This window comes from Cetorhinus maximus, chromosome 21 (assembly GCF_964194155.1).
Source record: "Cetorhinus maximus chromosome 21, sCetMax3.hap1.1, whole genome shotgun sequence".
In the NCBI taxonomy this organism is placed as follows: Eukaryota; Metazoa; Chordata; class Chondrichthyes; order Lamniformes; family Cetorhinidae; genus Cetorhinus; species Cetorhinus maximus.
The window spans coordinates 73,715,679-73,740,536 of record NC_135899.1 but is presented as its reverse complement, the minus strand read 5'-3'; the positions used below and the strand labels follow the sequence as shown (position 1 = coordinate 73,740,536).

The 24,858-nt window shown below is 44.7% G+C and overlaps 1 protein-coding gene across 6 annotated transcripts in view; it reads right to left on the bottom strand.

The window, feature by feature from the left end:
• Positions 1–24,858, bottom strand: part of LOC144695990 (transcription factor HIVEP3-like) — a 425,012-nt gene that overhangs the window by 102,922 nt on the left and 297,232 nt on the right. For 2 of the 6 annotated variants that reach the window (XM_078567141.1, XM_078567139.1), the window contains exon 1: positions 13,500–13,627. The exons of the other annotated variants lie outside the window; for them this stretch is intronic. The gene's annotated coding sequence lies outside the window, so the exon portion shown is untranslated. Of the gene's footprint in view, positions 1–13,499; positions 13,628–24,858 lie in introns of those variants that run through there. 6 annotated transcript variants of the gene reach the window in all.

Below are 24,858 nucleotides of genomic sequence, written 5' to 3'. Positions count from 1 at the left end.
CTGTCTGGCTGATGGCACCTTGCTTGCGCTCTGTGAAGTGGAGATATAGCAGGGAAACTAAATTCTTCTGATCCTATGGCATCCTTTGTGACCTGAACCCTTCAGGGCCACACTGTCACTGGACGCAAATGCTGATGAGCCGCAACTAAAAGGTTCTGGGAGCACATAGAGAGAATGATGGAACCCTGTGCTGCCAGCTCAGGACATTCTGGCAGCAATGATAAGCCCCATCGAGGTGCAGGCATGGCTGATATGACCAGTGACTGTGAAGGCGCACCATCAGTGTGCTGGGAAGGTTGCGCAAAGCACCCCTCTTGCTTTGACACTTTTTGAGGCCAACTATGGCGTCAGCAATGGAGTTCAGCCCGTGCAGCAGTGACGTCCTGGACCAAGGTCTCCATCGCGGCTGCCATCCTACCAGTGTTGACTTAGATGCGTTGGCATGCTGGCGCTATCACCTCAGACTGAAGGCGGACGGACTCCTCTATTGTGCCTTGCAATCTGAGGAGTGTAGTGGACATCCTTTCCCGATGTTCCCAAGCTTGCCTTTGCAGCTCCAGCAACTGAGGTATGACTGAGTCCAGAGGTCCTGACTTCAGATTTCTGACCTCCAGTAGTCCTCCGAGTGCCAGAAATCTGGGAAGTCTCTGCCTCCGCCAGCTGTGGATCAGACAGTGTGACGTGCTCACCAGATTGTGACCCCGAGGCTATTCTAAAGCTTGGACCCACCGAGATGTGTGTCTCTGCGCTGGTGGAGGGTGTGGGTGAGCCCTGTGACGGGACTTCAATGAGGGTTTCAGCAGACTCCTCTTCTGAGGCGTCTTCGGGACTTGAGTCGAGGACCTGGGTTGTGGACTCCATCGGCTGCTTCCCAATTAATGGCCAGCCAGCGTGAAGCACGCGCTGAAATGCTCAGTGCTGCCACGGTGGGGTCGGGAGGAGGCAGGGCACTGCGTAAGCGCGGGTGAGCGCTGAATGAAATCTCCCTGAAGTCAGAGCTAAAGGCTTGAAAACAATTAAATAAAGTTTTCAAAATCAGGAAAAAGTTGCCCAAGCATCTCAGTCGCCTGAACATATGCGTGATAAAAATGCTGTCCAGAGAATTTTTTTGTTATTTAACAATGGCAACCTCATCCCGCCCTTGGATGAGGTTTCATGCAAGATGCAAAGTCTGCCTGGCCAAATCACGTGCCTGCCAACCGTAAGGTTGCACGGACCACGAAAAATCAGAGGCAATTACAACTTTAATGGCCTTAACAGGCCTCTTAATTGTCGGCGAGTGCGCCTCTGGCTTTTGCGCGTGCCCGCCAACCGAAATATCGCGCGAGCGTGGGATGACGCCAGGACATTTGCCCGACGCATCCGATCGGGTTAAGCACATGCCTGCACACCAGCCTAAAAATTCTGCACAAGGGATTGAACCATCCAGTCCTTACGACTTAAGAGGTTTCCTGCTGAGAAGTCAATAGAAGTTTAAAAGTCAACAAACATAGGAGCACAAGAAGCCTGTTCTGCCATTCAGTTAGATTATATTTGATCCCAATCTTAACTCCATCTAGCTGCCTTAGTTCCGAAACTTTGTGTACCTTTCCCTCTGTCCTGTATTTTGCAGTAGTGATGATAATGAAGTTGTCAGTGTTCGTCGTCCTTACTCCTTTAAATCTGACAGCAATTTCTAGAGCCTGCACACTGAAATGCAGTAATCCAGATGTTGCTGTCAGTGATTCTAAGCTTCTCCACAGGAGGCGCTGTTGATTTCCCTGCAGTCTGCAATCAAGCAGAACAGATCACAACTGCCCCTTTAAACATTAGTCTTGCTGTAAAAACATTATCCTTGTGTGTAAAAACTTGTTGAATAAAGTGTAACTGGATTTTAACATGAACAGAATTCATAATTATTGCTGAAAAGCAGTTCTGGCTCTGGAAAACTATTTCTATTTTTGAGAAACGTCCAATTTCTTCATTATGCTAAAAAAAATTCACCATTTTGAAAGTTATACATTTTTAAAAGTTTGATTGATATTTCAGCTTCTACCTTAATTCCATGAGTATGTCCCAATCATTTATTTTGCTCTTTGCAAAATTTAATTATAAGTGAAGGACAACCTGTGGTTTCTACTTCCTGGTTTGCTATCTGTAAGACTACTTCAATGCGATTGGCTGCTTACCCTACTTGATGACATTACTGTCACTAGATGCTTGGAGATCCCCTTGACTTGGCATCAGATTCAAACTGATGTCAAGCATGGGGAAATCCACACCACAGAGATTGCTCAATCCTGTGTCGGTAGCTTTATTTGAGGTCAGTGTGGTGCTTTACCATTGACCACAAAATCCAGGCCTATCAATTTCAGTTTTGAAATTTTCAATTGACCCCAGACCCCCAAAGCGTTCCAAATTTCGATTACCTTTTATGTGAAGAAATGCTTCCTCCCTCAACAGCTTAGCTCTAATTTTAAGAGTACGCCCGCTTGTTCAGGACTCCTCCCATCACTCTGCCTAATCAGTCAATTGCTTTGTTCATTTTAAACACTTCTGTTATATCAACCCATAATCTTCCATCGGGATACACTTAAGTTCATGTCCCCTGTCCTCATAATTTAACCCGTTTTGTGTCAGTATCATTCTGGTGAATCTGCGCGGCACCCAGTTCACAGCCAATCTGCTCTTCCTGAGGTGCGGTACCCAGGACTGATCATATGTGATAGAAACTTACACTGATTGTATCAATCATAAACCAATCTGGTTTTGTGTTAGCAACCTAGTAGGGGCTGAAAATCACATTTTCCCCCCATGCCTTTTTGATTGGAAACTGGAGTTTCTATGAATGCTAAACCTAGAATTTGATAGTCAAAATAGAAGCTATCATTAAAGTGTGAAACCAGAACTGCTCTGCTTCTCCACAAGTGGCTGGGTCATCTCGAATTTGCTAATTGAAGAAAAACTCCACACAGTGAAAAGTGCAAGCACTACCACCTCGACGGAGGGGGAGCGTGCATCTTTCCTCCTCCATCATCTTCCTTGCAGGGCATTGGCTAACAACTTGCAAAGCCCGCGAGGAGAGATGTGGCGCAGAACAAAACACAATGGGAGAAAAGAGAGCAGAAAAAGAGGAGAGAGTAGATTCGTTAGTCACTTCCGAGAGGGAATTGTATGGAAAAGGCTAAAGGGAAAAATGTCAGTTTGAATCGGGCGCCAAGTCAAGGGGATCTCCAAGCATCCAGTGATAGTGATGTCATCAAGTAGGGTAAGCAGCCAATCACATTGAAGTATTCTTACAGACAGCAAACTAGGAAGTAGAAACCACTGGTTGTCCTGCAATGGGGAATAGAGTGGCAGAGGTGGGGGCAAGTGGGACTTATTTTCAGTTGTCAGCCGTGGCTCATTGGGTCGTATGCTTGCCTCTTGATTCAGGAGGTCATGGGTTCAAGTCCCACTTCAGGGAGGTGAGCACGTACTTTAGGCTGACCCTCCCCTCCCTGTGTAGTGCTGAAGGAGTGCTGCCCTTTCAGAGTTGCTCTCTTTTGGGAAAGGTACTGAACCGAAGCTGTGTCTGCCCTTTCATTTGGAGGTAAATGATCAGCCAAGGGAGTTCTGCCCAGTATTCTGATCACTATTAATTTCTCAATCATAATGCCCCCCAACAAAAAGATGGTCTGGTGATTGTAATATTAATATTTATGGATCTTGCTGTGTACCAATTGGCTGCCACATTTTCTACATTAAAAGTGCTCAATTGGTTGTAATGTACTTTGGGATGTCCTGAGGATGTGAAAGATGCTGTACAACAGCAAGCCTTTAAAGTTGCAGTACCCTGGGAATTTATATGCATTTTGGGTATTAATTAAAATGGAAAGGGAAGGGCTCGACCCAGTCTGTGGTGGGGTTGGAAAAGAGCATCTTACTCTACTGCCTCTCTACTGTCTGATGGACCCAATGGCTCCATCACCCCCTCCCCCACCATGGCTTGCATTTGGTCTGATTACACAAGCCCCACCTGAGATCAGTTAGTGACATCAAACAATAACAGCTGCATGTCATGGGAGTACTTTTCCAGACCCCGTGAGTTTCTCAATGCTAAAGCTCTGCCACACAATTCTTCATTTAGAGTGGGGAGTCTCATTTACTGCACCTTCACTGGAAGATAGTAATAAACTTCAGAGAAAGATCACAAACGTAACCCAGTTTCAATTTGTGCCCTTACAAGTTAAACCCCAACCAGCCTTCCACCTCCATTCACTGCTCCCCTCCAGGAAATGCTGACTCAAACTGCCGTATGTACAGCCTCATCTCTCTTGAAGGCTCTGATTTACACCATGGCCTTTGAATTGAAGGATATTATCTATCACCAAGAGCATTCAACTCACCTCCTGTTAAAATACAGCAGGTTCTCAACCAACAATTGCTGATGAAAGTCTGTGCCAAATCGAATGATTCTCTGGCACCTAAAGCTTAGAACAGCCAGTTCTTCATAGGACACGAACAGGATTGCCTCCCCGCCCAAAGTTAATATGTGGTGCTTCTAAATGATCCAAGGACACGTCAGTGATACAGAGGACAACATACAATTGTCCTGATCAAAACTGTCCATTATCTCTGTGCAATCTCCGGATGTCCCCAACGCACTGATTAAAAAATTAATTCATGGGATGTGGGCATCGCTGGCTAGGCCAGCATTTATTGCCCATCCCTAATTGCCCTTGTTCAGAGGACATTTTAAGAGTCAACCACATTGCTGCAGATCTGGAGTCACATGTGGGCCAGACCAGGTGAAGACAGCAGATTCCCTTCCCTAAAGGACGTTAGTGAACCAGATGGGTTTTTACAACAATCAGCAATGGTTTCATAGCCAAAATGGTTTTGTGGTCATCACTGGACTTTTAATTCCAGATTTTTATTGAATTCAAATTCCACTATCTGCCGTGGTGGGATTCGAACCCAGGTCCCTAGAGCATTACCCTGGGTCTCTTGAACACTAGTCCCCCATGATGTATTTTCAGAAGAGTAGTATTGTTGTAATGTAGGAAAATGTGACTGCCAGTTTGTGCACAGCAAAGCTTCCACAGACAGCAATGTGATAATGGCCAGATAATTGGTGTGAGTGAAATTGGTTGAGGGATAAAACATATTGGCCATTTTGGGAAGAAAGCCCCTGCTCTTCTTCAAAGTAGTACCATGGGTTCAATCTTTTACATCAGCCTGACATGACAGATGGGACCTCAGTTTAACATCTCATGCAACAGAGGGCATCTCTGAACAGCGCAGTGCTGGACTGATCGCCCACGATCTTCAGACTCAGAAGCGAGAGTGCTATCCATGGAGCCACGGTTGACACATAAAACTCAAGTCACCCGTGATGATTCTATTTCACTTGTGAGGAAAACCTCTAGAAGGACGGTTTCAGCATTGGGCATGCCCAGAGAGTGCCGGCTGGGTTACTAAGGCTCACGTCAGCCACGAGGCCCTGACCTGCACTGACTGCTTCTCACTCAGAATTGCCCTGTTGCCGAATGCGTTTTGGAATCTATTTGTGACTTCAAGTAAATCCTTCAGATGTTTTCGCTGCACCTCCCATTGTTGGGTAGGGACCATCTGCACAAGCGCACGACCTCAAACATTGTACGTGACAGGGTGGAGCAAGGGGAAAGGACACTTAAAAACAAACAGAGCAATTTAAGAACAGGTTTACTGCAGTTTAGCCAAGGTATAGTCCAGAAGCTAAGGCTGGGGTGTCATTTATTTTCCATTCAGATGCATGCATTTGGCTGAGTCATTCATGGACTGTTTGTTTGCCACCTGTAGTTCACCAGTGAAGGACCAACCTGCTGATTTACCCTTCCAACACTGAATCCAAGATACTGGACTCTACAGCCTATAAATTATTGCTGACGGTATCACAACAAAAACTGCACAACATTCTTTTGTCCGCCATTTTAAAGGTGGTAACCCATTTAAAAATAGCGCTTCTCCACTACAGCAACAACAACTTGCACTTAAAAAGCACCTTAAATGTAGCAAAATGTCCCATGGATCTTCAAATGTTACAAGGTGCATTAGCAAACAGAATTTGACACTGAGCCACATGAGGAGATATTAGGACTGGTGACCAAAAGTTTTTTTATGAACTTCCTAAAGGAGGAGGGAGTGGTAGAGAGGTGGTAAGACTTAGGGAGGTAATTTCCCAGCTTAGTGCCTAGACAGCTGAGGGTTGAATGATAAAAATCAGGGATGCACAAAGGACCTGAATTGGAGGAGCACACAGATCAGAAAGGTTTGTTGAACTGGAGGAGGTTACAAAGATAGGGTGGATGGGGCAATGGAATTATTTCAACACAAGGATGAGAATTATTAAATAGAGGTGTTCCTGGACTTTTACTGCTAACAGAGATTTCTAAGCCTATATACAGATACTGTCAAAGACTTGGACGACCTTGACTTGTCAGTGGCAAAATGCAGACCATGAAAATTCACTAGTGAGGAAATGCTGGAATTATATAACAGGTTGAAATGCTTCTGAAAGGAAAAAAAATACCTTAATGTGTCTGGATTGATCTGGCCAGTTCCACTGAAGGGTTCCACCAGAAATGTTGATCTATCTTTCTCACTCAGAAAGCTGCACTGGCTTGAGGTACAGTTCCGATGCTTTCAATTCTCTTATATTAGCCTTGTCAACTCAGGTCCATTGCCTTCTTATTTCAGGCCTGACAGCATAAGAAGTTAGGTATGCGAGAAGACCACCTGGCTGATTCTAATGAACATTGCTCTTTGGCGACCTTGAATGTCTGGTATTCCCCATGTTAGCAGGACAGGTAGCCGAGAAACTTCAAGTCCTCCCCCATTGTCACTTTGGAACCAGACTCCTTTTAATCAGAAAAAGGAACGCCTGGGGGTGTCCAATATTCTGATTTTCTTGTCAATGAGAAGCTGCTGGTCTGATTCTGACCAAAATCATGAATTAGCTGGATATAGAACTATTCTGCAGTGGCGCTAGATGGGAGCATCGACCCAGGAACAAGAGAATGCTGTTCAAGCCCTTTACCCCATCCTGCCATTCAATTAGGTTATTGCTGATTTTCATCTTAACCACATTTACCCATCTTGGTTTCACAACCGTTTAAACGCTAACAAAAATCTGTCAATCTCAGTTTTAAAATTTCCAACTGACCTTCAGCTTCAACTCAGGGAGAGTTCCAGATTTTCACTTCTCTTTGTGTGAAGAAGTGCTTCCTGACATCACCCCTGAATGGCCCAGCTGCAATTTCAAGGTTATGCCCCTGTTTTGGACTCCCTCCCATCACCAAAGGAAATAGTTTCTACCATATCAACTCCTTTAATCATTTTAAGCATATCAATTAAATAACCTCAAAATCTTCTACACTCAAGGGAATAGAAGCCTAGTCTATGTCCCTTGTTTTGTCACTGTGGTATCTCTGCCTTCCCCCTCACCCACCCCGCCACTTTTCTACACTGAAGTTGCATCACGGGAAATAGGAAACCCTGAGTTGTAAACGAGGTCAACAGTGCAGTCAGAGTCTGGTGCAATCTTTCAGGAAGGCTGTAAAACTAAATGGGGCTGAAAAATGATGTGTAAATTCTTCAACATGTCACATCTTTGAAAAAAGAAAGTCATGGTGGAAATGAGCAGAAATCCCAAGTGTTTCCTGAGTGTCGCTGTTACTAAATCTGCCCGTCTGTAGGAGCTCAGACTGGCAGCGTGTTATCTCAAGCTTAAATCCCGATTTTGGCTGAGTTGAAACCTTGGGGCAAGCGTTCTTTACATGGCGAGGTCATCTGGAGGTGGGATGAGAGAACTGGCTCTGGAGGGATTCCTCTGCATACTGCACAAGTAGGCTTTTTGCCAGACAGACCAGGGAGCAGTACTGATGTAATCCATGGAGATTCCACAGACAGGAACATCCCGCTCGCTCACTCAGAAAGAAAACAGGGGCACTGAGAAAGTATGAGGTGGAAGAGAGTGCAATTCAGACATGCACTGGCAAAAAAAAGCAGTGGTGTCACAACTCTATATAGGGCAACACCTTGTTATGATAGCCAAGGCAAGATACAACATTACAGTTGCTTTAAAAAAATATTTCAACAGGAACCTTTTATAATCCTCCAGCTTTCCTAGAAGGAGACAGGAAGCTTGTACTGTTGGTGTAACAAGGAGTTGCAAACAGTGCTCCAGTGGTAATCATGTCTCTTCATGCAATTATCTGTAGTGAACTCTACTGAACTATTGACCCATACTCATACAAATATGTTATAATGCCCACAAACCAAAAGTTGAGACTTAGAGACAATCCTATACACTCAACACCACTCCAATCATCAAATATGCCAATGGTTCACTTTATACTCCACCTGAAGTACACATTCCGTTCTAATCGTTTTCTTGGCAACATTCATCATTCAAACATTTGATTACAAAGCTGTTTTTTAAAATGACGAATGGTAAATTCGTTGCTCCATCGTTCCCTGCTGTCCCTCACGGCTGACCACAAGATTTCCTACAAGGAATTCTGCCAAAAGATCTGTTGTTGTTCAAAGTCAAGATTTTTCCCTTGAACAGCAATGTTTTACCCAATCATTCAAGGATTCACGGAATGACCTTTATCTGAGGTTATGGTCAAGGCCTGTTCTGATTTCCCGTGGCTGTGTGTAGCCATTTTTTGCGCTGCACAGTCCCTTTCAGACTATTGCATGGTTATGAATCTTACAGGGATTGCTGCTTGTGCACAGCCAGCTTTCCCTGTGCATCACATTTCAAATTGCTGCACGGTTGCACACCCATGCAGCTTAGAAGCAATATTGGTCGGGGTCAGCTGACTCAGAGCAGAGCCCACCATTGCCTTACGGTAAATATCTTTCTTCACCTGTGGGCAGAGACAGGGTTTTCTCCTTATCTGTGATCATCTCCAGCATGACAACCGTCCACCAACCTCTCTGATTGCAGTTCCTTGAGCATCAAACACTTCTATTCCCTGCAACTTGTAACCATGGCATAGCCTCTATAGGCTCCCGCCCTAGAATTCCCACCCTAAGACTTTTTACCTACCTCCTTTAAGAGCCTGTTTGACCAATCTTTTGCTGTCCCCTTTTAATAGCTCTTTCTTGGCTCGTTGTCAAGTTACATCACTATGAAGGAATTTGGGGCTTTTTAGATCTTGAAAGAGTAATACAAATGTTTCAGCTTCAGGCCTGGTTCACGCCTGCAAATCCTCAAAGCTAAGGGTGAGGTGAGGGAGCTAAAGTTCACCTCCATCTTAAACATAGTGTGAAAATAATGGGTAAGGTTGCCAACACTCCAGGTTTGTCCTGGAGTTCCAGGAATTAAAGATTAACCTCCAGGACAGTGGAGTGAACAACAGCCAGCTAGAAAAAGTCACAGGGACATTAAAAAAAATAAGAGAATTTTAAAACACTTTTTTTGAATGTTGTTCACTTATTAGTTATAATGAATTGGAGACTCGTCAAAAAGACAGTTTGATTGACAGTCAAGCATTAGTCATTCAGGTAATTAAGAGCTCATTTGTCTTCCAATTGGTATTCCAACTGGTGGAGCTTTGTGCAGATGGACATGGTGGGCAGCCAGTGGCAGGAGCACGGCAATGATTAGAATTAGGAGGTCATGTGAGGAAACCTCCAGGAATACATACAACCTACACCTCGGCCGGAGGGGGGAGAAGTAAAGCCCTTTGCATATGTTTTTCTTGGCAATTTTCTCTTCTTACTTCCCTCTTCTGAAAGCGATGACTCTTTATTGGGTCACTGCTCTACAAGTACAAGGTACCACCCTGTACCTCGCCCAACTGCACATTACTCACACACAAGCCCTGAAAGCGTTGGCCAGGCATTTGATCCCAGTGAGCACAATCCTGCTCCCATTCAACCTCCATGGGCGGACTTCCAGAGCAGGGTTCACTGGAGAATGATTAAGGAGAGCTCTGAATTTCCTCTCCTTAGACCAGGTGGAGGAAGGGGTGGGGAACTGGTGGGGGGTGCGGGGTGCTGGGAGGGGTGGTGTGGGGGGGGGGGGGGGGGGGGGGGGGGGCGGCACACTAAGGCCAAGTGGACCAACCCCCAACCAAGCTGAGATCGCTAACTCAAGACAGACCTGGGAATCGAACTTTGGACACTCCTGCTTGCATGGCTCAGCTGCTTGTTGTTCAGCTGAATAGAAGATTCCTTGGGCACTTTCAGGCAACACAAGCTCACATGTAAACATGCCTGTGGCGATGTACTAAACTGTCCAGCGGACGTTATGAGGACAGGAGTAGGCATCGGTCGAACGCATGGTCTTGTTGATCTGTGAGGCTCTTGTGATTGAAGAACATGCTGGGACTCAGTCTCAAAGCCCACCCATTAAAATTGGATACCCAGCCCAGATAAGGGAAAGACGCTGTCTCGTTGTCAGTGACAAGTCCCAAGAATTAATATTAAAAAAAAAACAACGGTGTTCCTGTAATTGCGCTGATTTACAAGGAAAGGTTTAAAAGAGTCTAATTTGTTTTCTCAAGGTGTCTTGTTTGTCCTTCGATATGGGAGAAGATAGCCAGAACATCAATGATTTTTTTTCCGCTGCGTTCTCTGGTGACTGAGGAAACTCATTTTTGCTCGGAATACGCAACCACAGATTGAACAGCAGATGCCGGATACATTGGGTCAGGGATCTTGATCCTTTCGGCGAGATTTCTACGGCTGGTGATTGCATCCAGCATCTGCGATGCAATGGGAGCCTCTAAGTAGGAGGTGTCTCAGTGGATGGTTTCTCACAAATACTTTCTTAGCCTGAGCAATTTGTCCCCACCTACTGGCAAGCTCTGAGATTGGGCAAGCGATATCAGGAAGAGACTCAATGAGGGAGCCCTTCTGACATGACTAGCTTAACAACAGAGAACAGCCCTAAGTGACATCATCAGCATTTGCTACAGGGAAGGACCCGGCGTGTTAAAACTTCACTGTTTGAGTGAGCTAGCAAACCAGCATGAACCCAATCTCTTATCCCTCTCTTTCTTAAACTGCAATAGGTGTCCTTAAAATATGATATTTTTGTTTGTTTTTCCTTTCTCGCTAAGTTCATTTCCATTTTTGAAACTGCTGCCCATCTTTCTCCCTTTGCCCTCCTCTAATTTGCTCAGGGGTATATCTCAGACAATAGGAAACCAAAAGCCCTCGGCTGTTTCAGATCGGCATGACTTGGGACACAATTTCCTAGTTATTGAATTTAATGTTCTTCTGGTGTTTTGGCTGGCTGGCCAACATTGAGATCCCCTAAAACATTCCTGGTGATTAAAATTCACTCCGCAGAACCAACACTGTGCTGCTCAGCTCAATATAATTCCACAGAGGAACTTACAGTATGGTTCCTGAATGGACTTCAAGAGTTACTGCTCCCGCAGAGAACAGATGTTATTTGCTGCCAAGAGTAACAGTGAGTGGAAAACATTGCCCTTACATACATACATTTCATATACACACACACACAAACACACACACACACACATAAATTGGAGAAGGTGCAAAAAAAATTGACAAAGATGATGGTCACAGAGAGGTTAGACTTATTGAGAAAGCTTAAACAGGCTTGGGGCTTTTTTTCTCCAGAAAAGATAAGGCTGACAGGAAACCTGATGGAGGCCGTTAAGATAAAAGCAAAAAACTGCGGATGCTGGAGATCCAAAACAAAAACAAAAATACCTGGAAAAACTCAGCAGGTCTGGCAGCATCTGTGGAGAGGAGCACAGTTAACGTTTCGGGTCCAAATGACCCTTCAACAGAACTTTAAAACCACTCCACTTGTGGGGGGAGATCAGAACTAGGGAGCATAGATATAAGCTAAACCCAGTCGGGAATCCAGGAGAAACCTTTTTACCCAGAGAGTGGCTGGAATAAGGAACTTGCTACCTGGCATGGCTGAGGTGAATAGAATAGATGCACTTAAGGGGAAGCTAAATAAACACACGAATGAGGAATAGAAGGTTATGATGATAGGGCTAAATAAAGAAGGATGGGAGGAGGCTCATGTGGAGCATAAATGATAGCTTAGATCAGTTGGCCGAATGGCCTGTCCTGTGCTGTAGGCTTGATGTAACAGATATATTTGAGTGAGATACACACGTACATACATTATATATTAGACACACACATTCAAATAATGCTGTGACCAACTGATTCTCACACAGAGAAAAAGTGCCCAGACTCTGCACAACTCTATGCAAATATACATTTGCATTTCTTGAAACGGAACACAACAGATGTGAAGAATTGAAAGAAGAAATGTTAATTTACCGAGCCTTTTTAGTCTTGCCCTAAAATTTGCTGTTCCACTCCCTGACCTGGAGCAACCCCCTTCCACCCCCGCCAGCAATTTCTCATCCCCACACCCTCAAACATTCCTGGAAGGATTCACTTGCTATTGAAGCTTGTTTGTATAATTGGGCACTGTAGATTTGCTCAGGGAATCAGACACAAGAGTTTTGTGAAATTAAACATGAAGTAAAACAGCTGCTGGGAAAACACCCAGGCCACTTTGAAAAGTTAGTGCCGGAAACCAGAACTTTCACTTAAAATCACATGCCGACTGGGGTTAGGGGGTGGTGGGGTGATGGGGGGTGGGTGGGGGGGGTTTAGGATTTGTGGTAAATCTTTTAAAATTACTTTGAAAACAGGATTCAGCCAAAAAATGAACAAAATTAAGTACGTAGAGCAGAAATAACTCAAGCAAAATCAAACTCAAAGGAATTGGAATTCCAAAATAAAATGAGATTAAGTCAGGCAATGTGTCAGCCTATTGTAAATCAGCTATAGTGGTTAAATATTCCACAATCCTCGCAGTATTAGGTATAGAAGAAATAGAATGGGGCTGAACAGTAAACAAGTTGACACATAAGTGTTAAAAACACATTGTTTTTAAGACCCCTGATCATTCATATTTGTCCTCTGCTGATTATTTAAAAAGTCACGTTCCTTATTCGAAGACAATGCTGCTTTGAAACGTGGAACCACCGATACACTTATTGTACAGAATACCCATTCTGCCCTGACATTTGTCATGTTCAAAGCTTCTCACAGCTTTAATGGGAAGAAATTTCACCCCAGGAAGAAAAGCCTTCAGCTCCTAAGCAACTAATGTTAAGGAAACACTGGAAAGTTTATTCAGCTGGGAGGCAGCTTTGCCTGCAAGTCAGATGAGAAAATTGCAGATTAACTACCAGTTTTACTACTTACAGGAACAAGCTGAAACAGAGATCTGTTCTCAATGCGGAAACAGTTGTGTTAATGTTTACACACCGTCACGCTTCTACAGTACTTTAAAGCAGGCTTTAAAGCATTAATCTTGAGTCTAACTGACTGACACGGCGCATTCACAGTATGACATTTACACATGAGAGAGAGAAAGAAATGGAACAGATAAAACTCTTTGGCAGTCTGACCCACCCACCCACTGGTCACTGAAGTGAAGTAATTCAACAGCAAAAAAATACAAGTTGCTGTACCTGTGTGTGTGCGGTGTGACTGTCCTCTGGGAGGAATCATCCTGAATCCCCCCCACTCTGCTATCTCGATTCTGTCTGTGCAGTTCTGCACGGTACAGCAGCCCATGAGGTAGAAACATGACAACAAGATACTGACACGGTTTGATAGTAAAGTTACTTCACTGAACCTTATTTGGTCTGTGATGTAAGAGGAAGTTCTGCAGTCAGTGCTGCCTACTTTTTCCATTCACTACAACATTTCCTGTTGTCATTATTTTCTTCACTGCAACCCAGTTATTACAGGGAGGGAATCCTTGTGCCCTTTGCCTTGTGCTGAGTTAAAGGCTGAACAACTTTGGAATGTTTTTTAAAAATCTGCAGCTAGCACAGAAAACTCAGCAAACGTCCTGCATTGAAGGAAAAAAACGACTAAATAAAGAAAATTCAGTTTTGGGGTGGGGCAAGATTGGTTGCTGTTCAACCGACTAACTCCAGGGGTCACAGTTCACAAGCAGCAAATCACTGCAAACATAACTCTGGTCAAACCGTGTTAAAGGCCAAAGAAAAAAAGGATAAACCAGTAAATTTTAAAATTGATGTTATTAATCTTTTTACCTCTAGAGCTTTTACCTCTGGCCTGCACCTTTGGCATTATAAAATGTCCAGGAGGCCCATCTCTACTTCTGCCTTAGCTCACCTGCTGCTGAATCCCTGATCCTCCTCATTACCTCTGGAGTCAACCATTCCAGTATTCTTCTGGACACCCTCCATATGTTGGGGCTCTGCTGCCCACAACCTAAATCACACCAAGTCCCCCACCATCCTCTGTGCCTGCTGATTTACATTGGCAGTCCATCAACATCTCCATTTTAAAATTCTCATCCTTGTTTTCAAACCCCTCCATGGGCTCCACCCCCTCTCCGCCCCCGCATCTCTGCAAGCTCCTCCATCCCCACAGCCTTCCGAGATACCTGTGCTCCTCTGGCCTCTTGAGCGTCTCTTGATATTAATTGCTCCGCCATCGGTACCATGCTTTCAGCTGCCTGGGTCCTAAACTCCGGGGCCAGGGTTTTTCCGGTTGCCGGGCGGGCTCGGCAGGGGCTAGCGGTAACGGCCGCGAAACCGGACCGCCGCCCACGATGGGGCCCTGACCAGGATTTCATGGCGGGGGGTAAAAGCTGCCCGAGGCATGCCTGCCAACCGTAAGGTTGGCCAGGCAGCGGAAAATTTCTTTTAATTATTACTTTAATGGCCTTAATAGGCCGCTTAATTGTCGGCGGGTGGGCGAGGGAGTCAGCGTGCTGCCGACCGAAATATCACGCGAGTGCGCAATGACATCGGGACGCTTGCTTGACATCATCACGCGTCACTTTACACTCGTGCGGATCAGGTGCATGCCCGCCTGATGAGTGAAATATTCTGCCCTGATTCCTTCTCTAAGCCACCATGCTTCTCTTTCCTCCTTTAAGAAGCTCCTAAAAATGGACCTCTTGACCAAGCTTTTGGTCACCTGCCCTAATATCTCTTTTTGCGGCTCCGTGCCAAATTCTGTTTGGTAGTGCTCCCATGAAACACCTTGGCATGTTTTACAATGTTAAAGGTGCTTTATAAAGAACAAAGAACAAAGAAAAGTACAGCACAGGAACAGGCCCTTCGGCCCTCCAAGCCTGCACCGATCATATTGCCCGTCAACTAAAACATTTTGCACTTCTGGGGTCCGTATCCCTCTATTCCCATCCTATTCATGTATTTGTCAAGCTGCCTCTTAAACACCACTATCGTACCTGCTTCCACCACCTCCTCTGGCAGCGAACTCCAGACACTCACTACCCTCTGCGTAAAAAACTTGCCCCGCACATCTCCTCTATAGTTTTCTCCTCTCCCTTAAATCTATGTCCCCTAGTAATTGACTCTTCCACCCTGGGAAAAAGCTTCTGACTATCTACTCTGTCCATGCCACTCATAATTTTGTAAACTTCTATCAAGTCACCCCTCAATCTCCGTCACTCTAGTGAGAACAATCCGAGTTTCTCCAACCTCTCCTCGTAGCTAATAACCTCCAGACCAGGCAGCATCCTCTGCACCCTCTCCAACGCCTCCATATCCTTCTGGTAATGTGGCGACCAGAATTGCACGCAATATTCCAAGTGTGGCCTAACCAAGGTTCTATACAGCTGCAGCATGACTTCCCAGCTTTTATACTCAATACCCCTGCCAATGAAGGCAAGCATGCCATTTGCCTTCCTGACTACCTTATCCACCTGCATTGCCACTTTCAGTGACCTGTGGACCTGTACACCCAGATCCCTCTGCCCACCAATGCACTTAAGGGTTCCGCCATTTACTGTATAATTCCTGCCTTCCAAAATGCATTACCTCGCATTTGTCCGGATTAAACTCCATCTGCCATTTCTCCGCCCATGTCTCCAACCAATCTATATCCCGTTGTATCCTTTGACAATCCTCTTCACTATCTGCAACTCCTCCAACCTTAGTGTCGTCTGCAAACTTACTAATTAGCCCAGTTACATTTTCCTACAAATCATTTATGTATACTACAAACAGCAAAGGTCCCAGCACTGATCCCTGCGGAACTCCACTAGTCACAGCTGTCCATTCAGAAAAGCACCCTTCCACTGCTACCCTCTGTATTCTATGACCAAGCCAATTCTGTATCCATCTTGCCAGTTCACCTCTGATCCCGTGCGACTTTACCTTCTGTACCAGTCTGCCATGAGGGACCTTGTCAAAGGCCTTACTGAAATCCATGTATATAACATCCACTGCCCTTCCATCATCGATCATCTTTGTAACTTCCTCGAAAAACTCGATCAAGTTAATGAGACATGACCTCCCCTTCACAAAACCATGCTGCCTCTCACTAATATGCCCACTTGCTTCCAAATGGTAGTAAATCCTGTCACGAAGAATCTTCTCCAATAATTTCCCTACCACTGACATAAGGCTCACCGGCCTGTAATTTCCTGGATTATCCCTGCTACCCTTCTTAAACATTGGAACAACATTGGCCATTCTCCAGTCCTCTGGGACCTCACCTGTAGCCAGTGAGGGTACAAAGATTTCTGTCAAGGCCCCAGCAATCTCCTCCCATGCCTCCCTCAGTACTCTGGGGTAGATCCCATTTGGCCCTGGGGACTTATCCATCTTAATATTTTTCAAGACGCTTAACACATCCTCTTTTTTGATCTCAACTTGATCCAGGCTATCTACAGACTCTTCTCTAGACAAATCAACTGCTAAGTCCTTCTCTTTGGTGAATACTGATGAGAAGTATTCATTTAGTATCTCTCCCATTTCTTCTGACTCCACACATAGATTCCCACCTCTGTCCCTGAGTGGGCCTACCCTTTCCCTGGCTACTCTCTTGCTTTTTACATGTGTATAAAAGGCCTTGGGATTTTCCTTAATCCTGGTTGCCAGGAGGTTGCAAGTTGTTGTTGTTGTTGAATTGCTTCAGACAAAAGCAAAAGCAACCAGGCAGTAACTGGGAGTAGTAACTGAATGTGTAATCATGAATGTGCAAGGCTTTGTGGAGTCTTTTAAAAGGGAGGCTTGAAGGTGGGGGTACGGGTATCGAGCAGGGCTACTTAAGGGGAAATAGCGACAGAAATGTTAGCAAATTGGGAATGTGTGGACTACGGTATGGGACATGGAGTTTAGTTAATTATTTATGCAGGGCAGAACTTGGGAGGATGGCTAGCAGAGAGTGATAGTAGACAAAACTGCAGCTGACAAAGTTGCGGATTCAATATACACAGCCCCAACACACTGGGGCTGCAGTTTTGGGTTGTCAGAGATATAATGCACCTCAGAACAGGCGGTGCCTCAATGGACGGCTTCTCATCATGCTTTCTTAGCTTGAGCACTCATGGATGCCTATTTTGCACTATGTTTCAGAGTTACTTTTAAATGGTCTTTTTATCTCTTTTGCAGATCACCACTTCAATGCCAATACAGCACCAAAGATCTTCTTTGAGATTTGCTTTTGACTCGCACCCCATGACCTGACTATCATAACCCTACTTTCATGTACCTTTTATGGGCTGCACTGCAGCAACTCTCCAAAACTTACATCGACAGCGCCAGCAGTTTCTGTCACGAAGAAAGTCAAGAGCAGCAACCTCTTTGGAATTCAATGGGAGTAAAATGCATGGGATCAGCCTGCGTGTGACAAACTCCCTCCCCCTCATCTGAACGTCCTTCCCATTCAAGTTAAAAAAAGCCTGGAATGCCCTACCTAAAACCAGAAACATCCCCATAAGTACCCACAGCAAATCAGTAGAGTCGGTGCGACACCATCTCAAGCTGGAGGATGGAGAGGAAGAAAGCACATCCCAGCAAGCCGACATGTGAAAGTTGGGGCTCCAGGAACGTTGAGGTGAGTTAGGAATGGAGGCGAGCAACGTCGCAGAGGTAGAGGTGAGTGTCAAAGAGGATTGTAAATTCGAAGCTCAGCTCAACCAGGGTGCACAATAGGGAGCTCGTACTATACAAGAGATAGAACTGGATTGGAGTGGAGAGGGGTGGGGGTAATGAAACTGCAGAGCAAAACATGTTGGCTGTTTTCAAGGAACAAGCCTGAGCTTAGCAGAGTGAATCACTAGAAAAAAAGTCACAATGGAAATACTTCACGACTGGCAAAAAATTTCTCTTAACATTTTTAGCGAAAACATTTCGCATTGATCAATTCCAACTGATAAGCACCTAAAAAATACTCATTTCTGCAGACTAATATGTTTATAAGATGCGAGGTCTCGAAAAATGTTTAGCCAATCCTTTTCCATTCAATTGCTGAGCACTTACAGCGAATCAAGTCAAAAATGACTCATTAACGTCACAACAAACGTGTAAAAGGACACGGAGCTGTTTCCATCTCTTTTCGCTCCCGGTCATGGAGTCAACCTCCACTTAAAGCGAGCAAACTTTCTGACGAATGAAATCTCACCGAGAGTGCTGTCTGTTATTAATTTCCTTAAACCACTTCAGACACGGCAAAGAGAGACAAAACATATGTACATCCGCTTGCTCTGGTTCCCCAGGGGTTAATCCACAGTAAGTATTTTGACAAAGATACAAATTTAACTTCAGGAATACGGGACAAGAGACTGAAATAAAGATTCGTCCTTAAATGTCAGTCAGTGAGAGGAAGGGAAGAGTCCAGTACGATAGGGGGGAAGTACGCCATCATTCCGCGCATAATTTACAGCTCTCGCAGTTTGATTTCATAAAGGTGAACAGGGTGAAGGAAAAAAACTGCAAGATCATGGTCGCTGAGTCAGAGGTTCAGGGTTGAATCCAATTCAGAGACTTAAGCTCAACATCTAGGCTGACACTCTCATGCAGTACTGAGGGAGGTACCATCTTTCAGATGAGAACTGACGCACCTCTTAGGGGAACATAAAAGATCTCATGGCTCTATATAAAGACGACCAGGGATGTTCTCAATATTTATTCCCCAATCAACATCAGTAAGTTCAAATTTTCTGGTCAGTACTAGATTGAATCTCACATATCCTACATTGCAATAGTGACTGCACTTCAAAAATACTTCTTTGGCTGGGATGTGCTTTGGGATGTTCTGAGGTCATGAAAAGAGCTATAGGAAAGCAAGTCATTCTTTCGTCTTTAACAGCACTGGGGACACTGCATCCTATTGAGTATTTGATGACCTCAGTTTACAATCTTCTCTATAATCTCTATTCTTGTTCCCAGCCAGGTGTTTCTCTAGCTCATATCACAGCAAGTTTTTTAATAGTGTTAACAGATGGTCTGCTGGAAGATATTGCGGGAATTCAGTATTGAAGAGAGCTGTACTGGACAGCAGGCGCTCTTGCCTCCAATGGCTGCATTACCTCATAACGGGTAATATCTATTACTTTGTGACATGCACACCTTCTAATCAATGTAAAACAAAGTGTGGAAGGTAATCACTCACAGCACCGGTGGCAACTGGTTGACTGATGAACCAGTTGTTTTCTTGTGGGCCTTGTATATCATGAGGGTAGGCTAATATCACAGAATTAATGAGTCACCACAGGAGCCTCTGGCACACTTTCTACTGTACAAGAAGCACAGAGCATACAATATAATCAATCACTTAGCAATAGGCTATCCTACTTCCAGGAAGCTATTACAAGCTCTGTGCTAAAGTGTAAAGGGAATCCACAAGACATCACTCACTGCTTCAGTAATAGCATCAAAAACAGCCTGAATATGAAATTCACCTTCTTTAATCTTACAGAAGATGGTACAGCCTTGAGAAAGCTCTTCTTCCATGGCTGGACAAAATACAAGATGAAGAATGTTATCCGATAGATGACACTTCATTGACCTTAACCCCATCTCTCTCTATTTTAATTACACAATTTTAGTCAATGCTTCTCTCAATTTCCCTTCCTCATGAGCTGTAACTATACCATTTTACACATGTCTGCTCCTTCTTACTCCTTCATCACGCTGTGTTATGTTCTTTCATCTTTCTAGTGAGACGTTAAACCCAAGCTGTCTGCCCTCTAAAGTGGATGTAAATGATGCCTTGCCTCTATTTTAAAGAGGAGCAAGGGAGCTCTCCCCATTGTCTTGGCCAATATTTCTTGCACAATCAACATCACTAAACAGATTACCTGGTCATTATCTCATAGCTGTTTGTAGGAGTTTGCTGTGTGCAAATTGGCTACCATGCTTCCTATATTGCAACAGTGACTACACTTTAAAGAGTGCTTCATTGGCTGTAAAATGTTCAGGGATGTCGTGAGGTTGTGAAAGGTGCTAAAGAAATGCAAGACTCTTTTTGCCTTCCTCTCCTGAAGGTGCCGACTCTCACTTGGTTTCTCATTCACTGAGACCCACCTGGTGCTTCATCTGGGTGGCCATTCAACTCTGAAGGGCATCACATTTAAGTCCAACTCTGTCCTTTCTCTACACTTCATTCATCCATTGCTTAAAGGAGTTATTGAATAGCATTAATAAGTAGGAACTCTATTTCCCACCCACTACAATCCACCCCCTCCCCCGAAAGTCCAGAGGCATCCGATGCTACTTGTAGTGTTGAACAAATAGCCTGCAGAAATTACCTAGCCAATAAGTGATCAAGCCTGGGACCTTTTGGTTTGTGTGGCTGGGTGCTGCAACCTTTCCTTCTAGGCCTTTGGGGAGCCTTACTTTTAAAATCAAAGTAAAAATTGGAACAGCCACATTCTAATCGAGACTATCAGCACCTACGAGAGGTACTGGCAGGCAGCCTTTGTCTGAACTGTTTCACTGCAAGATCCACGCCCAAAATGTTAACCTCTCCCTTTCACACACTGACCAACCAGTTGTCACTGTTTCAGCATTAATAGTCAATTTGAATGTAGATACTTCTAGGGAGATGGGTGGGTTGACGTGTGAATCAAAAAGAGTAGCGACAGGATTGTGCCTCCATTATGCTTCGTGTTGCATAATTGAAGGTAAAGACACTTTTAAGTACTGCGGGGGTTACTCGAGCCATCTTCCGCTTTATCTGGAGGTCGAAAATGGATCGTGTCCGCAGGGACGCGATGTACAAGCCTCTAGATAAAGGGGGAAAAAACGTGCCCAACATCGCCCTCATACTGATGGCCACCTTTGTGTGTGGCTGCATCAAGCGGTGCGTAGACCCTCAGTACGCAAACACCAAGTTTCACTACGTGCTGAGGTTCTACCTGTCCCCGGTGTTGCGAAGGATGGGTCTGGCCACGCTGCCGCGGAACGCTCCAAGTAGTTGGACCGTGCCGTACCACCTGTCCCTGGTGGAAAAATTTATGCAGAAAAACACCTTGGACCACAAGTCCATCAGGCAGTGGTCAGCACGTAACGTCCTAGAGGCCCTGAGGGAAAAGGAGAGGGTGGACCCTGTGGGATGGTTCCCCGAGCAGACTGTCAAAGTCATTTGGCAGAATGCCTCATCGCCAGAACTTTCCAACAAGCACCAAGACGTAGCTTGGCTGGTGGTGAGAAAGGCCCTCCCCGTCAGATCCTTCCTACACGCCAGGAGGCTCACCCCCTCTGCACGTTGCCCTCGAGGTGGCTGTGGTGGGGAAGAGACCGTTGTTCACCTCCTTGTGGATTGTGCCTTTGCAAAGAAAGTCTGGAGAGAGATGCAGTGGTTGCTGTCGAGGTTCATCCCGAGCAGTTCTGTGACACAGGACTCTGTGCTCTACGGGCTGTTCCCAGGGACACACACCGAGACAAACATCAACTGCAGCTGGAGGATCATCAACTCGGTGAAAGACGCGCTTTGGTCTGCCCGAAACTTGTTGGTCTTCCAGCGCAAAGAGTTGTCCCCGACCGATTGTTGCGGACTGGCACAATCCAAAGTCCAGGACTACGTGCTGAGGGACGCACTAAAGCTTGGGGCAGCTGCCGCAAGGGCGCAATGGGGAAGGGTCGCTGTCTAAGACCTTTCTACCACAGCGCACCGAGAGACTGGGAACTGTTTAGAGCCCCTCGGGCTGTACAGATCAAAATGAAAGGCTGTAAATGATTGTAATATTGTTTGTACTGATGCACCTGGTGATACATTTTGTAAAAGTTTAACCTGGATTGTACCCTTGTAATGTTGTTTTTGAAATGGTTTTGAATGCGATTGAAGATATTTTATGAATAAAGTATATTTTTACAAAAAAAAAAAATCCAGAATTCCTGGCTGTAGGGTCAGACAGCCTGCTACTTAAAAACGGGCCGCACTTCAATCATTTTCCTGTTGTTCAATGTCTAGGTTCAAGTCCAACTTCTGATACTTCAGCACAACATCTAGGCTGATACACCAGTACAGTACTGAGGGAGTGATGCACTGTTGGGGATGCTATCTTTTGGATGAGATGTTAAATTAAGGCCCTGTCTGCTCTCCCAGCTGGTCGTAAAAGATCCCACGACACTAATTTGGTGTTTCTTGGCCAATGTTTCTCCCTTAATCATCATCACTGAAACAGATCACTGGTTACTGCTCATTATCACATTGCTGTCTGTGGGAGTTTGCTGTGTACAAATTGACTGCTACATTTCCTGCATTGCAACAATGACTACACATCAAAAGCACTTCATCGGCTGCACAGCATTTTGGGATATTCTGAGTGCTTTCTTTCTTCAAATGCACATGACATTGTGTAGATAAGAACCGACCATGTTACTACCTCTGAGATACCACGCCCAGCACTTAAAGTATCTGGTGGAGGCTTGGACATTGAGGATAACTGACAGGGTAAGGATTTTGTGTGAGGGTGGGTGAGGAGTAAAATCTGGTGTCCATTCCCTGTTCATTATCATGTACATTTTGGCAACCAGTTCACACCCACATTTGATTTCTCCATTAGCCCAATATCCTCCTTATTTCAAACTGCCCACAAGTGGAAATTATTCATTTAAAAAAAATTGCATTTCAATACTGCACGTACATCTGACAATTTTTTATTAGCTGTTTCTTTTTCCTTACATAAACTCCTAAAGAATGTGTGAACTCTACATTGCAAAATGTTTTTGCGAAGGAGTGCTCGGAGACAAATTCACAGACTTAGGTCAAGTTACTGAGCTGGGCCCCGGGCTCTGGGGGAGTAGCAAAGCATTGGGCAAAGATGCTGACACATATCCAGCAGGCAAATACATTGCTCTGGACTGGAGTCTTAACAGTTCTACGGTAACTCTCGAAGGTACAGATATGTTGGCACACTGGAACAGAAGAGCTGAAGTGGCCATTTAGCCCCTCAAGCCTGTTCCCCAATCAATGGACTATATTTTACGTAGCCATTGCAGCAGCCATGGCAACCGGGCCCACTTAATCATGGAAGAGGCCCCACCGATTAAGTCCGATAATGGAAGGGACTGATGCAGGATTCCGGCCAGCCAGCGGCAACATGTCAGTTAATGAGCATATTGACACCTATTATCCCTGAGCCCACTGCAATTTAGTGCTGGCTCAGGGATTAAATGGAGGCCTGTCATAGTGACATTAGGAACAGCAGGAGGATATTCTGCCTCTTGGGGCTGCTTTGCCATTCTTTCAGATTACAGTTGATCTTCACCTCAAACCCCAGTTACCCACCTTTGTCGATATCCCTTTGTAGTCTTTCTCAACAAAAATCTATAAGCCTCCAATTTAAATTCTTTAGTTGATCCCCAGCATTTTATGGAGAGTTCCAAATTTCTATTAATCACTGCGTGAAAAGTTCCTTCCTAATTTTGCTCCTGGACACCCTAGCTCTAATTTTAAGATGATGTCTCCTTGTTTTTGATTCCTCCAGCAGAAGAAATATATTCCCTGTATCTGCCCTTTCAAATCCTTTTCAATGAAAATTCATTGTTCATTCCCCTAGCTGGGGCAGCTCAGTTGTTTGAGCACTTGATCAGGACTAAAAGCTTCAAATCCAACAGAGCCCACTGAGCCTTTAATCTTTCAGATGTCAACCAATTGAGTTCAATGCCTTAGGATGTAGGAGAAAAGTAGGCACTTGCTACTCTGTCACAATGCTCAGTGGTGATACTGGGAATCACTTTGACAGCAAAACAAACTAACATATCTCGCAGGAAGACCAATTTTCATGGCTTGACATTTTTTTCTCTCTCTCTTGTTCTCTCTAGGGTAGCTTTTGACTTTGTGTGATAGTGTAAAATGGGTGGAAGCAAGTCGATAGATAGCCTGATATACTTCTCTTGCCATTTTTGTTTTATTGAAGTGATTCATTATCACCCGCTTTACACTATATCAGTGTCAGGATCTCTCTCTTGGTGTCTCTTCCTATCTCTCCTTTTCCTTTACTTTCTTTCTCCTGCTCTCTCCCACTCTCTCTCTCTTTCTCTCTCTCACACAATGTCTCTCCCTCACTCACACTATCCCTTTCTCTCCCACTCTTTCTCCTACTCTCCCTCCCTCCTTCAATCTCTTTCCTTCCCTCTCTCCTTCAACCTCTCCCACTCTTCTTCTTTCTCCCTCCCTCCCCCTGTGTCTTTCCCTCTCTCTGCCTCTCCCTCTTCCTCACTATGTCTCCCTTAATGTTCATCTCTCTCTCCCTCCTTCACACACTCTCTCTCTTTCACTCTCTCTCTCCTTCAGTCCCTCTCCCCTTCACTGCCTCTCTCTCTCCCCCCACTCTCTCTCCTTCACACACTCCCCCCATCATCCCTTTTCCTTGCTACCTATGGAGAACATAAAGGGAAAAGAAAATAAATCTTGAAAAAAGAGAGAAAATTATTGTCCTGAGAAATGCTGCAGCATAAATCATTTAGTAATTTAGAACTGCAATCTTTAATCTTTATGCTTGAAAACGGTTACAATAATAGTGCTATAAATTTGCCATCATTATTTGGCTTGGTTTTTCTCATTTTATGTACTTTCCAAAGTAATGGT